Source organism: Sapajus apella, unplaced genomic scaffold (assembly GCF_009761245.1).
Source record: "Sapajus apella isolate SASKATOON/1434 unplaced genomic scaffold, GSC_monkey_1.0 scaffold25, whole genome shotgun sequence".
Taxonomy (NCBI): Eukaryota; Metazoa; Chordata; class Mammalia; order Primates; family Cebidae; genus Sapajus; species Sapajus apella.
In genome coordinates this window covers 12,384,908-12,399,901 of record NW_022436965.1, presented here as the reverse complement: position 1 = coordinate 12,399,901, position 14,994 = coordinate 12,384,908, and the positions used below count along the sequence as shown (strand labels likewise).

Genomic DNA, 14,994 nt, shown 5'->3' with positions numbered 1-14,994 from the left:
TAGGGCTAATATACTATTAATATCAATGTGTAACCTTTGGGAGATAGCTATACAATGCTCTGGGTATTCAACGAAGTCTTCCTCTTTGACTTGAAGGATCCCAAATGACCTCCAACCCTAAGTGAGTTATGGAACTTTTCAGCTTATATCTCCCTAGCAGTTTTCTTTGCCTACAGTCATGAAGTTTAATTCTACTCACATGCACTTTAATATTCAACCAATAACTCAAGGGGATTTCTATGTAGATTTCTGGATCATTTTCTCTTTGTAACTCCTTTTTCTTTGGTATTCTATGCTGAAAATTCTACCAGTTTCAGCCTCCCTGAACTCCCATTTCTGTCCCCTCAAATTCAGTGAGACTGTTGTATTCTGCCTGTGCTCCTTCTCCTTGTCCCAGTTTTTAGAACATGCCTCCTGCTTAAAATCTGGGATTATTATGGGATTTTTTGATATGTTTTTCTTTTCTTAGGGATCACAATCCTTTGCTCTCTCTTGTCTAGTATCTGAAAAAAAGTTGTTCCATGTATTTTGTCTGGTTTTCTAGATGTTTATAGGAGGAAGGCAAGTTCAGTATCAGTCACTTGGTCATAGTAGGAAACAGATGATGGCAGTTTCATTTTTAGTACAATACTAATTACATCACCAAAAAGTCTACCACTAAAGTAATTTTACCTTACAGATTATTTAAAGTATTTCCTGTCAAAAGCATGTTCAAATAAAACCTAGAAATAGTAAAATTCTTAAGCTTATATTAGGATTCTATGATTCTTAAGCTTACATTCTATGATTCTAATTCACCATTTATTGAATGAGTGTTACTATTTAGAAGGCAAATTATACTTTTTGTTATTTACAGATACCTGCTATTTAAATTGTTTTGCTTGAGGATGATGAACCACAGGAGTCCCTAAAAGTACCTAATTTCTAAATGTTATACCCTCTAAAAAGCTATGAATACTATTTCTCAGATGGGACCGCTGAGTTCGCTTAATATAGAGCCATATTCACTGGTGCCAGTTATAAAATTGAGACCCATATGGTAGTTAGAAGCATCCAAGATAAAGGCAAATAACCATAGCAATTATTGTGGTTCACTTCAAATGTTGATTTATGCTACCTGTGTAAAATCTGGAGTGATGATACAGATACCAGCTACATCATTATCAACCATGAGTTATTATATGAATGATTGATAATATTCTCCTAAACTACTATTTTATGGCTAATCATTATGGCATAAGTAAGAGACCTTCGGCAATAGCCATAATTACAGTTCTTATGTTCCTTGGTATGTATTCCACAAATATTTTTAATCAAAATTGATTGTCACATGAGGAAATAATAAGCAATTCTTGCTACATTAGTTGGGTTCATTTGTAAATAGGGTTGTAGGACTTTGTGGTAGAATGCTGACATCTGTCTATTCTATTTTGAATACAAGCACCAGATACAGAAGAAAGAAACACCAAAGTAAACCAGATAATTCATAATGAGTCATTATGAATTATCTGGTTTACTTTAACTAATACATTTTTCTGAAAGCATTAGAGTTATTCACTTTTCAGTAAAGGTCACAGCATTTCTGTTACATTGTATTTTGCAGTGATTATATCTATAAATGGCACAAATATGTTCTATACAACCCAATGATCTCAAAGTCTCACTGTAAATAACTGTAACTGAGCCAATAAAATAATCAAACCTGAAAATAATCTATACCAGTTGTCTCAAAAGTATGGTGTATACATCCCTGGGAGTACAAAGATAATCCTCTGGGGTTCAGGATAAAAGTAGTAACACATCTATATATATGTTTTTATTTCATTGTGTTTAAATTTATGTTTCTATCTTTTGCAGTGTATCTTTACAGCAGTCCACGAATGTAATTTATAAATACACCTAGATAGAGATGCATGCCAATATTTTTTTTAACTGATGGTACATGTTGGGAAAACAAAATTGAAACTATTACTTCATGCTGTGAACCAGTAGTTCTCAACTGGTGGCAGTATCTGTAGACATTGTTGAGTGTCATGTCAAGGGGGCAAGGGTGTGCTACTGACATCTAGTGGGTAGAGGCCAGGGATGCTCCTAAATAAACATCCTAGAGCTCACATGACAGCTTTCCTTCAGGCCTCTACCCAGCCTTCCACAGAAAAATTATCTGGTCTTAAAAAAGTTTGAGAAACACAGGTATATACTGTGTATTTCTTTCTCCTTAAAAGATGGGTCGCAAAAGAAGTGAGTCTGACCTGTTTATTTTCTTTTTCATCTCACCATTGGCTGACTACCTGGTTTTCTTACATGTATGTCTGTATTTTCCAATATCTCAAAAATAGGCACTAAGAGAACTGAAGTTACTTTATAAAACCAAAAGAATACTGTGAACAATTAGAGGAAAAGAGGTAACAAAATGTGTAAGGCCTTACAAACAGGGTAGTATCTAAAATATTTGTGTGTGGTTTAACACTTTTGAGATTACCTAAATATGTTCATTAAGTTCTAATTTATGTTTCATAATTCCTACCAAATCTTTTTATATTTTATGAATTGTATTGGTAACCTGATTCACTGAAATCTAAAAAGAAAGCTGTTACTGATAAGATTGACAGGAAGGAATCAATCTAGCTAGAATAAACTATGTGTAAAGTAAAGAACAAGGAGTCCATGATATAATGATTTTTGTGAAAGACTCTGACTTGAAGGTTTCATTTCCAAATTGGTATGCTTCTCATATGTGTGATCTTATGCATATTAAACTTTGTTGCAGTTTCATAGTTTGCAAAAAAAAAAAAAAATCCCCATATATAGCAGGAATATACAGTCACTGTGAGTTGTCCATTTTAGAGCATAGGTTTTTGGGTGGTGAAGACCTATCCTTAGTTGAATTTGTATATGAATTAAATTCTTATTTTTATAAGAATTCAGTTCTTTAAATAAAGATGATACCAAAGAGATGTAAGGCCTGTTTCTCAAAAGAATAGTAAGGATTAATGGCTTCAGGTATTAGGAGAATTAAATAGAATAGTATTCTGTCACCATCTAGTTGCTTTTTCTTTTGATAATATGTGCCACAGAATGTGAATCAGCTACTGCTCACTCCACTGAGATACTTAGGATGCTTTTGGTCAGCCTAGCTGAATTGTTAGCATGATCCTTAATTAAAATCATCCAAATGATATAAGGTTCTTCTGAAGTCAGTGGAAAAACCTCTTAGCATCTTTTAGCATACACTCTAGAACTGAAAAGAAGCTTAAAAGTGGGAACATCATTAGAGTTACAGGCAGAATTAGATGCAGTTAATAGCATTTCTCAAACTGTATGTGCTTTTAAAAAATTTCAGTATGTTATAAGCCAGTAATTTTGTTAACCCCATCTCCACTAAAAATACAAAAATTAGCTGGGCATGTGATGCATGCCTGTAGTCACAGCTGTTCGGGAGGTTGAGGCAGGAGAATCGCTTGAACCTGGGAGGCGGAGGTTGCAGTGAGCCGAGATCGCACCACTGCCCTCCAGCCTGGCGACAGAGTGAGACTGTCTCAAACACACACACACACACACACACACACACACACACACACACACACACACAAAATAAATGAATAACTAGAAAAATGAAATAAAAACACATACAAAAACAAACCATAATTTAAAAAATTAGATTCAACAGACATAATATTACTGTTGAGTTACAATAAAGGTTTCTAAATACTTATCCTCAATTTTTGTATCCATCTTAACATAGTCTGGTGACAGTTTGTGGGTCATCAGAAGCCTCTGAGCCAAACTTTGGGTAGCACAGATTTCAGTAGAAATTATGTGAAATAACATTTCTTTTTCTGCTGTTTACACATTAATTTTTGCTAAGTACAGATTTCTGCTTACTCTCAAATGCTGTCTAACTTTAAAGCTTTCCTTGACTTTCCCAAGCTGACTTGGGTAATTCCTAGCCTTTTCTCTTGCTGTATCCTCAAAGGGCCTCAAGTATAGCAACTGTTATATCAATTCATTTGTTTCATTTAAAGAAAATGTAAAAGTAGTCTTTAAGGCTTAGAAAGATTTGTGTCACACAGACAATAAGTAAATGTCTATTTAATGAATGAAAAAAAGAATGAATTGTAGCAAAATCCTGAGGCTTTAATAACAAACATAATGGTTAATAGAAAACTTCATTTTGCAGAAAGAAAGACAGTTTCTCAGTCTTAAAAGTTAGACTTATGTGAATCTAATTATTATAAAAAATAACACTTGATAGACAGCTGAACACATGCATACATCTCATAACTGTATAACATAGACTGTGGAGGTGAAGGAACATATGGACCTAAATAAAAACTCAAAACCACCTAAGAGAACTTGGTAGCAATACTGATTTAAATAATTTTTAGCAGTGAGGACGTAGGAGGTAGGGATGGGGAAGGGAGTTGAAAACTAATGCCCCCTGAATTTTATGGTACTCTGTGCTTTTTTCTTTTTCCTGCCCCTCCAACTATAAATATTTGGTATTTTATACTACTTTTATTTCAGTGTATATTTGATGATAGTCTATTATCTACTCTCTTAGGCACCTTGGAGAAATACATAAAAAAGAGAAATACATGAAATTAACTAAAAGACAAAAGAAAATGCATTAGGTAGAAAGTGCAATAGAAGCATGAATGAAGAACTTTTAAAAATGTTAATAAATTATTTTGAAATTAAGTGTTCAAACACAGAATGCTTTTCAAATCTTTGTTTCTTCTGAGGCAATCTATCAATATGGTTAGGACAGCTGTTGCAGACGATACATCTATATAACTGTGGAGTACAGTTATTTTCTTTAAGTAATGAAACCATTAGTGCGTGTGTATATACACACACACGTGTATATGATGTTGAGCTAGCTTAGTTAACTCCTCAGTAAATGGACACATTTAGCTTCTAAAGGTAGAAACGAGTCTAAAAGGGAGAAGATGGTAAGGAATTTAGCAGCCTACAGTCTTCTTCGGCATTTGATGTGTATCTAAGTGGGCAAATGATTTAAGTTTTGCAGTACTTCCTCCTATGAGGCTGCTCAGCTATTTCCTTTGCATTCCACCTCCAGGGGACTGGTTTAGGAGAAGGAAGTACAGAAGTCTGAAGTCCTAAAGTGTTGGCACTGCCCCTGGGGGAAGTTGAGATCTTGCATTACTTCGTGGGTATGTGCACATTTCCAGTTCCTACAGAGAAGCTGATCCCTGGCAGAAAGCAGATAGATACAGCCAGACTGAGTCACAGTCACAATTGGAGAATCAGGGAATTTTTTTTTTTTTTTAAAGCAAAGGCCTCTAATGGGGTCAAATTTTTACATAGCCAAACAGGAAGCTGTGGAAACAATATATTTAAATCTGGATCACATTTGAGGGAACTCATCCCAAAATTTTCAGATTGTTCTGCCATGACAAATAAATCAGTGTGGATTCATGTGACAATTACATCTGTTGATTTTCCTTCTCAAACATTGACTGATAATCTTCTAGTATATTTTATCTCTATCTCCTAGCAGCATAATGCTCTTTAAGTATGGTTCACAGAATAAACGCAAACCAGGTTATTGAATGTTAAAGACCACAATATATAACACACACTTCCTTTTTACCCCCCTCCCCCCGTTTTCTGATTGGAAGATTATTTGTTGGGAAAACCTTACAACAGTAAAATAAATTACTTTTGTTCATAATATAATGAATTTTTATATTGAAAATAAAAATTAAATCAGCACTGTTGAAAAACTGAGGACATGATTTTATGACATGCTGCTTTGTAAAACTTAATTTTATTTGGAAAGTTTTAAACTTTATTTCTAAAAAAATTTTCTTTCTCTCCCTTCCTTTCCTTCTCCCCATTCTTTCTTAGCAGCTAGCACAGCTAGTTAATATATTATTTCCCTACCTAGATTTAAGTATCCTGTTTGGAAAGGAGTTATTCTTTTTTTCCTTGTACCTAAGCACCTAGATTGTCTCATAATGCGTGAAAACTTAATCATAATTTACCACAAGTACTTGACACAAAGAATGTTTTTTCTGAGTAAATATAAAACATTTAATTTTAAAATGTTGACACTATAATATATAAAATAGCTATTACAAATGCACATGGTGTATTCTGTAGATACCAACTTTACTTTTTTTTGTTTTAGGAAACTGTAAGTTACACTGTGGTTAAGACATATCTTTACCCTTGAAAAAGCCCACATTCTGTCACAGTGATGTATGGTCAGACTGAGACCCAATCGTTAAACACCTGGATCAAGTCATAACTAATTTTATTGACACATTTATTTGTCAATTTTAGTGTCTTAATATCTACCCAACATCTCATTAACATACAAAAACATGCATCATGAGAAGCAAGAAATATCACCCATCCCTTCTGCATGTTAGCAAGTTATCATTCCTGAGCAATAGTGCTCTCATTACTGAGGTCTGTCAACAGTCACTTTTCACATTTATCTTGAGTGAAATACAGAATGACTTAAGTATAAATGCAGCATATTATGTCATTTCTTACAAAAATGTCACAAATTGAAATATTTTACAGCATTTACTACAAAATTCCATAAAAAATGCCTTCACTTAAACTCTCTCCCCCCATATCCAGCAAACTAACTGGATGCCTTTGGGGAGCATAGTGACTCTCTTAGCATGGATAGCACACAGATTAGTGTCTTCCAACAAATTCACCAGCTATGCCTCACTTGCCTGTGGAAGTACAGGAGAAGCTTGGTCAGTTTCTGGTAATGATGAATTTCTCCAAGCACCAAGGTCCTGGTCCTGTAGTGACGCATTTTACGGTGTGTGCATGTGTGTGTGTCTGTGTGTGTGTGTATGTGGGTGTGTGTGTGTGTGTGTGTGTGTGTGTGTGTGTGTGTGTGTGTGGTTTTCTTTTTCTCAGGGGTGGGGGAGTGGGCGGTTGTTTTGTTTTTTGACCATCAGTAGAGGGGACTGCTCTTCCTGGCAGCTAGTTGTTTGCAGGAGGCTTCCTCACCAGTGGATTTACGAGCAGACTACTTGGTTTGGGCCATCTTCTTTTACCCAGCGCTGAAGTCTTAGGCCACTTCTCCAACTGCTGCACTGCTTTCACAGTCACTGAGCGAAGAAAAGATTCTGCTCCAATGAATGACCAAACCTCTCTGCACCTGATGTAAAGAATGATTTTAAATGTAGATAGTTTTGGTATAACATGCATAACCATTTTTGTTCAACTTGCCATGTTCAAATGATGAAAAATAAAAATAGTTGTATAGGATCCAGTAAGAGATGATATCTTTGAAACTGTAGTTTGAATGATTTAAGAATTTTGAAGGATAATTTTGAATGTATCTAATGTTTGCTTTCCTCATTTATGTTAAAACCTAATTCAATTCTTGCTTCTATTCCACTCAGCACAGATAAACATACACAGTGCATTTCCACTGTAGTTTCATTTTTATTTTAGTAAAGTGAGGCTAAGAAGAATTAAATCACTTGCTCAAAGGCCGTCAACTAGACAACTAGGTGTGGGTGGGACCAGTGAGACTTAATATTTTCCTGATTTTAAAGGTTATATTCTATCATACAATCCAGATTAATTCTAATTTGCCAGCAGTCAATATAGTATTTTTTCCATAGTAGGGGTTTATTAAATATTTCCTTTTTAATTAACTGCTTTTGAATAGCTAATTGTAAGTGATCTTTTCATTAATGTGCAGTGTAAATTAGTGTAAGATAATAGGCTTGTGTTTGAATTGTTGCTCTACCTCTCACTAAATATTGTTCTACCATTTAATAACTATTGTTCTGGTATTGTGTGGCTTCCAAAGCCACATGATAGAATGAAGTATATAAGAATATAAATGAAGAGAAAGCTTGATTTTCTTCATTTATAAATGAAGAAATACCTCATAGAGTGCTGTGAGAATTTAAAATAATAAACATAAGAGATCACTCTATAGTATTTGATATATGGTAGATATTATTTTCTGTAGATACTATTTTCCTTTAGCATACTTGATATTTTCCCTCTCAAAAATACTGCTGTAGAAGATGAATCATTTTTATGACATCAAAACTAAACAAAATTACTCATCAAATTGCACATTTTCTAGATAGATATGCTGAAAGGGTGACACTGTAAAAAATTAAGCTAATTATGATGGGTTCTGAATTAAGGACACTCAATCCACTATCTCAAGGCTGTTATTGTAATCATAAAAGGATAACAATTATTGACAGTCATCCCTCTATCCATACTATTCATATATATTACCCATACTATTCTGGAGACTTGTGAAAATCTTTAGATTCCATATCATAGTAAAGATATAAACCTATCCCAAGACCAAAGACATCTCATAAATATTTGAGGATATAATATAATCCTAGCAAATGAAAAAATAAATGAAAGAACAGATGTAGAATGTTACAGGTATTAAATTTAAGAAATAAGGTAGGATTTTAAGTTCTTAAAAGTTCTACCCTCCCCTTGGGGTGCTTCTTCTCATTAATTAAAAAAAAATAGATAAATAGTTAAAATAACTAATACTGTAAAGAAAAGGAAGAGTCAAGGTACAAAGTGAGAAGATATTTGCAACATGTAAAACAAAAGATTAAAATTCACAATAAATAACTTTTATGAGTTAATAAGAGAAAGGCAAACTAATTAGTGGAAAATGAATGTCGTCAGCCTTCTGTATCCATGGGTTTCACATCTTTGGAGTCAACCAACCATGGATTGAAAGTATTAGGAGAAAAAATTTCAGAGAGTTCCAAAAAGCAAAATTTGAATTTGTTGCATGCCGAGTACTACTTTGAATCCATACCAGTAAAATCATATGAAAGCATTGTATTAGGTACTATAAGTAACCTAGAGATGATTTAAAGTATATGGGGGGATGTGCATGGGCTGTGTGCAAATACTACACCATCATGTAAAAGAGACTTAAGTATCCTTGGATTCTGGTATGTTGGTGTGCAGGTCCTGGAACTGATTCCTTACAGGTACTGAGGGATGACTGTAAAGGACTTCAAGTGAGACCTCATAAGAGAGGAAACACAGTTTACTAGTAACTACAACAAAAGATGTTAAATTTCATTAGTAATCAGGAAAATGCAACTTTAAATCACAAAGAAATGCCCCTCATATACCATCTGATGACTACACATTAAAAAATGTTGACATTAGTGTTGAAGGATATGTAGAGCAATAGGAATTCATTTTTATCTCGTGACTGTAAATTGGTACAAGCCCTTTGAAAAATACCTTGACATTACTTATTAAATATTCTCAGCCAGGCGCAGTGGCTCAAACCTATAGTCCCAGAACTTTGCGAGGTCAAGGTGGGCAGATCACTTGAGGTCAGGAGTTCAAGACCAGCCTGACCAACATGGTGAAACATTGTCTCTACTAAAATATAAAAATTAGCCAGGTGTGGTCAGGCGTGGTGGCTCATGCCTGTAATCCCAGCACTTTGGAAGGCTGAGGTGGGCAGATTACAAGGTCAGGAGTTCGAGACCAGGCTGACCAACATAGTGAAACTTCATCTCTTCTAAAAATGCAAAAATTTAACTGGGCTTGGTGGTGCATGTCTGTAATCCCAGCTACTCAGGAGGCTGAGGTAGGAGAATTGCTTCAACCTGGGAGGCAGAGGTTGCAGTGAGCTGAGACTGTGCCATTGCATTCCAGCCTGGGTGACAGAGCAAGACTCCATCTCAAAAAAAAAAAAAAAAAATACCGGTGTGGTGGTGCATACCTGTAATCCCAGCTACTTAGGAGGCTGAGGCAGTGGAATTGCTTGAACCTGGGAAAGGGAGTTTACAGTGCACCATTGCACTCCAGCCTGGGCAACAGAGCAAGACTCTGTCTCAAAAAAAAAAAAAAGTTAAACATGCTCTTAGCCTAACACTCAGCAGTTTTATTTCTGCCTATTTATCCTAGAGAAATTCTTAAATATGTTTACCAAGAGACACATATAACAAAGTTCACAGGAACATTGTTCATAATCCTGAAAAATTGGAGATAACTCAAATGTCCATTATCAGTAGACTGATTAAATGCTGATAAATTCAAATTGGAATATATTTTACAGTAGTAAAATGAAGTACAGCTACATACAACATCGAACATGTACACATGTCAATATGTATGTTCCATGACAATCACTCTTCTGTGATTTTTTTTTTTGGTGACAAAAATTTTAGCCACAACCACCATGTTAATAGTGTCAACTTGATTGGATTGAAGGATGCAAAGTATTGTTTCTGGGTGTGTCTGTGAGGGTGTTGACAAAGGAGATTAACATTTGAGTCAGTGGACTGGGAGAGGCAGACCAACCCTCAGTCTGGTTGGGCACCAAGCTGCCAGCTTGGCCAGAGTAAAAAGCAGGCAGAAGAACTTGGAGAGATTAGACTGGCTTAGCCTCCCAGCCTGTATCTTTCTCCTGTGCTGGATGCTTCCTGCCCTCAAACACCAGGCTCCAGATTCTTGAGTTTTGGGGCTTGGACTGGCATCCTTGCTGCTCAGCTTGCAGACGACCTGTTGTGGACCTTGTGATTGTGTGAGTTAATGCTCCTTAATAAACTCCTGTTTATTTATACATCTGTCCTATTAGTTTTGTCCCTCTAGAGAACCCTAATACAAATTTTGGTACCAAGAGTGGTTCTAGAGGAACAGAATATTAAGGATGGAGTTCTTTTGTTGGTTTTGGGGTTTCTGGAGATTGCTGCTTAATATGATTAGACCTGAAAATGCTAAGGGCTCCTAATAATATGGAGGACACTGATTGTCCTTGGCATGAACCGTTTAGAGGCTTATGCAAAATAAATGCATTTGACATTCTTGATGCGCCACTTGTGAAAGGCAAGGAGTTTAGTGACTCTGTACATAATACCTTTGACCATATGTGGAGAACCAAGGAACATAATGAAGTTGGTAGGTTTCTCCTAACTGTATAAAAGAAAATGGATGAAAGAAAATGATGAACTCAGGGCTTCTAAATCATGGCTTCAGAAGCAGATACTGAGCCTCAAATCTGCTAAGATTGCCCTGAGTGAGAGTCTTATCTCCTATAGAGAAAGAGTTGAAATTGTGGAAAAACAGACACAGCTCTTAAGTGAGTAGAACAAAAGGTGCATGCACTGCCTCACCAGGTTCAAGTAAGGGCATTAACTGGAAAGTGAGGGCATTACTGTTCAAGTGAGGGCATTAACTGGAAAAGAATGGGACCCTGCAACTTAGAATGGGGATGTGTGGGAGGACCCTGACGAAACTGGGACACTAAGCTTGTAAACTCTGATTACCAGAACTCTTTTTACCAGAAGAAATAGCATCCTCATCTCCCGTAGTGGTAATATCTTCTCACCAACCCATGCTGCCATCATCTTTTCCACCTTTGAGGAGATAAACCCTACGTTGCCTGAGGCAACAGTGATGGCCTCCCCTGAGGCCAGTGCCAGCAAGACAATGTTTATTCTCCTCAGGACCCACCCCCAAAACCCCTGTTTGCTTCTAGACCTATAACTAGACTAAAGTCCCAGCAGGCTCCTAGAGATGAAGTTCAGAGTGTGACCCATGAGGAGTTGTGCTATGCTCAAAAATGACTGCTTGAGTTCTCTAATTTATATAAGCAGAAATCTGGGGAACAGGCATGGGAATGGATATTAAGGGTGTGTGATTATAGTGGAAGGAACATAGAGCTGGATCAGGCTGAATTTATTGATTTGGGCCCACTAAGTACGGATTCTGCATTTAATGTTGCAGCTTGGGGAGTTTGGAAAAAAGGTTCTAATAGTTTATTTGCTTGGTTAGCTGAAATATGGATTGAAAGATAGCCCACTGTGAGTGAGCTGGAAATGCCTAATCCCTTGGTTTAATGTAGATGAAGGGATCCAAGGACTTAGGGAGATTGGGATACTGGAGTAGATTAGTCACTTTAGACCTACTCATCCCAGCTGGAAGGGTCCAGAAGATATACCCTTGACCAATGCTTTGTGAAATGGATTTGTGACGGCAGCACCTGCATCTTTGAAGAGCTCCATAGGAATTGCCTTTCTCTGTATGCCACATGTAACTATGGGAACTGCGGTTGCTCAAGTACAAATTTTAATGCAATGGTAATAATTGGATTCTGAGGTGGCAGGAGCCAAGTGGTGGCACTCAGCCGTCAAAGGCAAGGTGGGCATACCTACCATAATGGACAACAGAGGCAAAGCAGCAATCAGAATAGTTTGACTTGTGTAGCACTCTGGCATTGGCTAATTAATCATGGTGTTTCTAGAAGTGCAATTGATAGGAAGCCTACTGCATTTCTACTTAATTTATATAAGCAGAAATCTTCCAAGCCAAGTGGACAAAAGACTAATTTGAATTATAAAAACATAGATTCATGGCTCCTCAATTTCCAGGCTTGAGCTAGTTTACAGACCCAGAACCCCTTGAATGAAGGGGAGGCAGGGTCCCCTTGATGAACCCTCTGCAGTACCAACAATGTATGATATTAATATTTCTTCCTACTTCCCCAAGGAGACCTCTCGCTTTTTACCAGGGTAACTGTGCATTGGAGAAAGGTAGATGATCAGAAATTGCAGGGACTACTGGACACTGACTCTGAGCTGACGTTGATTCCAGGGGACCCAAAATGTCTTTGTGGTCCTCCAGTTAAAGTAGTGGCTTATGGAGGTCAAGTAATTAATGGAGTTTTAGATTAGGTCTGACTTTCAGTGAGTTCAGTGGGTCCCTGGATTCATCTTGTGGTCATTTCCCCAGTGCCAGAATGCATAATTGGCATAGACATACTTAGCAGCTGGCAGAACCCCCACATTGGCTCCGTAACTGGTAGAGTGAGGGATATTATGGTGGGAAAGGCCAAATGGAATCCATTAGAGCTGCCTCTTCCTAGAAAAATAGTAAATCAAAAACAATATCACATCCCTGGAGGGATTGTGGAGATTAGTGCCACTGTCATGAACTTGAAAGACACAGGTGGTGATTCCCACCACATCCCTGTTCAACTCTTCTATTTGGCTGCCGAATCTGTCCCACAGACTCTCTGGCCAACCAACAGATGAATGGAGTATGCAGGCACAGATATTTTGCCTGTGAGCACGGCTAGGAGACCACACGGCTTGGCACCGCCGATGAGAAAGTGCGGCCCTGATGAGCCATAGACACTGGCATTTATTTAGTACAGATTTAATGACAAAGGCCTGGACCAAATGCCGTTTGTGGGTAAGTAACATTTTTGACCTCTCGAGTAGAGAGCAATCCTGCACATGGATGATCAAAGGTCAGTTTTAGGACAATGTGAGTAAACAAGCTATTCCGATAAACTCCCCTACATTCCCTTGTACTTACTCCTCACCCTTTGCCTCAGGGTATGAACAGTTGCCTTCAGCTCATTCTTCCCTGAAGCTTTGCAAAACCTCCTGGCCTTCCAAGAAGGTTTATATCTTTCCTATAATTTCTCCCATCACCCTGACCGATCTCCTACATCTCCAGTTTTTCTGGTTTTTGCATCAGGTTTTGTTGATTGAAGGTGCAGATGTGTGCAGCAACAATTTTGTCAGGTGTAGCAGTTATAACTTGTGCTCCAGCTTCGCATCCTAGAATTAATAAATAACATAAGACAAACATGAATATCATCAGTAACATTCTTTTGCAATCAAGAAGTGACATGTAGTGTTATTCGGTGCCTTAGTCTAATGTGTGTCATTAATGAAAAACCCCACCTGGGGTATCTCAATCCCTCCTAGCCAAGCAGTCACATTGTTAATGGCTGGAAAGGGTGTGTCTGCTCAATTACGGGCCAGAAAAAAAGGCAGATTTAGAAGATGGGCTCAACAGAGTATAGCAGGTACAGGTAGCAGGCAATGTGAGAGAATAAAAAAGGAACAAATTATCTGGAATGAATGGTGTTTGTGTCTGGAGCAGGATTCACTCAGCCTCCTGAGTTGTCTTCTTTAGCATTCTTCAGGTAATGTCCAGGGCTTGTGTCATCCAAGGAGCCACATCATCCATGACTGTAGGTCCTGAGGGTCATTTCCTTCATTTCTGGCATTGAGTTAAGTCCTAGCCTTGCTGTGGTATGGTTTGATGCATTGTGCTGGAATCCAAAGAGGGCCTGGGGGTGGTATGAACACAAGCATATCCTCTTCCCCATGTTAGCAAATTGTTTGGACCAAACCATGCATTACTATTCACATCTTTCCATAAAACTGCAGGTTTTATGTCTTGAGAGCTTTTAGCAAAGTACTTTTCTATAGCTGATTGAAATTTGTCATTTAAATTTAAGAAATTAAGGGTAAATAAGGCTTGTGGTAGTGATGTTGCAGGTCCCTTACTTATATTTCCCCTTTCTTGTTTTCTGAGCATAGTTTTAATAGTGAAGTGGGCATGTTCTACTATGGCTTGTCCTTGGAGGTTATACGGGTTGCCTGTGGAATGTTGGGTGTTCCATGTGTGACAAAATTGTTGATATTGTGAGCTGGCATAAGCCAGACCATTATGAGGTTTAATTTTTGTGAGTTGCCTCATAAACGCAAAAGTTAAAAGAAGATGTTTAATAACATATCAGTCAGACTCTCCAGAAAGAGCATGTACGCTAATTAGGTGAGAATTGGTATCAATGGATACATGTACATATCTTAGTTTTCCAAATTCAGGGATGTGTATAACATTGGTTTGTCATAACTGATTAGGTTCTACTTCTCTAGGGTTAACACCTTTTGCAGGAGGGGATGTGCCTGTGAGCTGGCAATCTGAGCATTGCAGGATAATTTGTTTAGCTAGTCTTTGGGTAAGTTGAAATTGTTAAGTTTCTCCAATATTGGTGGAAAAATTGATGCAATTGGGTGGCTTGGTCAGGCAGTGACGTCATAACCTGCATGTCTGCTTGATCATTGCCAGAAGCCAGTGGGCCAGGCAGTGAGATAGGCTCAAATGTTTGCGATAAAAATAAGTTGTGTTGATAGATCTAGCAGTTGCTTCAGCATTCTTCAGGTA

General features: G+C 37.4%; 1 protein-coding gene across 4 annotated transcripts in view; it reads left to right on the top strand.

Moving 5' to 3' along the window:
* The window catches only part of RASAL2 (RAS protein activator like 2), a 371,400-nt gene that overhangs the window by 86,666 nt on the left and 269,740 nt on the right, over positions 1-14,994 (top strand). The window lies entirely within an intron of this gene.